Consider the following 1,823-nt stretch of genomic DNA (forward strand, 5'->3'; position numbering starts at 1 on the left):
GAGAGATGTAAAGGTGAGATAGACAGGAATAGGATGGGTACTGGCTGGTGGAGCATGAAGGATTATGATATTATCTAAAAGATAATTGCTATTTATCAGTCATTTAACTGGTTATTCAGGGAGGGGGGAATTCATTTATATTTTCTTTCTCTGTAGCTCTATGCCACCTCCTCTCCTATTTGTTATTCAGGCCTCACTAGGTGTTTTACTTCCTCTGCTGCAGCTTTTATCTTGTCTTTCATACCCTGAATCTTGTTTCCATAAACTTTTCACTTTAATCAATTGTTTCTTGCATATGCTATTATCACCCACCCTTTGTTTCACTCTTAAAACTGACAGTAGGGTAATCCATTTTACACAAATCGATGGAGGATACAAGCTGAACTGCATGTATAATAAGCTGTTCTTGTCAGTAGGTTTTCCATATGTTTCTCTTCTCAGTTTACCACTTAAATTTCTTAGCTACTGACTGCTCATATATTGAAGGTTACTCTTATTAATCATTACTGTCAGTTTTTTGCCAAAATTCTTAGTTCCATCTTGCCTGCATGACACACATGATAGCAATAACTTCCTAAGGGTCCATTGCAAAGGACCTGTTATGTAAGGATGCATTCTTATCTAGCAGGGCTCTAAAAGTTTCTTATTTTGGAGAGAGGTGTGTGTATATATAGCTTTCCAAAATAAAAACATTTTCAGAACCCTGGTAGAAAAGAATGCATCCTTTGCAATGGACTGAATTGCTATCATATATACTATTTATCTTGCATCAGTTTTTACTCAATCTCCTGTTTTAAACTTTTGAAAAATGGATTGTGTCTCTTCATCATAAGAATTCACTAGTGTAAACCACTACTGTTCTAGACAACACTATGGGCATATCTACATAGAGGACAGGACATGTCCTGTCCTCTGAGTACTTGCCCAGGGCCACTTGTAGGCTGTCTGTCTTAAGTTTGCTTGCTAGTGCATGTTCAGGGCCATTCTAAAAAAGCTCCATTACACCATTTCTGGGATATGGTATGCACAAGAGGAGTGTGGTTGGGGGTGGGCTCACATTAATAGTTTTTAGCACATCCCACAGTCAACTGTAGACATGCCACATCTTTCCACATTATACAAGCAGTCTTGACTGCAGCTAGCAGTTCCTTTTGTTTCAAGGTGTAGTTTCATGTTACAATTAACACATGTTAACTCTAGGGAATGTTGGGTGGTGTTCCAGATCATATGAGCTGGGAGCAATTGTGTATTTAGGGTCAATAGCCTCTCTGACATGCGCAGCTTTGAACTGCCGCTAGAGAACTAGTGAGTAGGGATGTGGCTAGGCACTTTCAAGTCTGCTCCATGTATACCCATCTTGCTGGCTCTCTAGCTGCAGTACAGGCTAGGGGAGAAGGAGGGTTGAGGGGGTGAGAATAGGAGAAAAGTGAAGTGGGCAGGGACACCCACTTGGAATCATCCACTATGGTCCCCTCTGCTACCTGGATTGGCTGATTTCCACCCCCCCCCCTTCTACCTGGATCACTGCCATCACTTGGATTCCCATTGAATATACCCTTCTTCCCCTGCTGCTTGGATCAGCTTGGTGGTAGTGTGGGGGGAGAAGGAGGTTCCACTGGCCTGCCTGCTGTTGGGCTCCCTTCAGCCTGGTGCTGCTCCCTTGCCCCCAGATCCAGCTTGCATGCTGCCACTGGCCCTCATGGCTCCCCACTTACCTGCCAACCCCACCACCCCCAGTGATTGCCTAGTAGCTCCCTGTGAGGAAGGGGGGGGGGGGGGGGGGGGGGTAAAGAGCCTATGGGGAGGGGGGGGGGCCAGGAGGG

Source organism: Gavialis gangeticus, unplaced genomic scaffold (genome assembly GCF_001723915.1).
Source record: "Gavialis gangeticus isolate Ggan-Ray unplaced genomic scaffold, GavGan_comp1, whole genome shotgun sequence".
Classification (NCBI taxonomy): domain Eukaryota; kingdom Metazoa; phylum Chordata; order Crocodylia; family Gavialidae; genus Gavialis; species Gavialis gangeticus.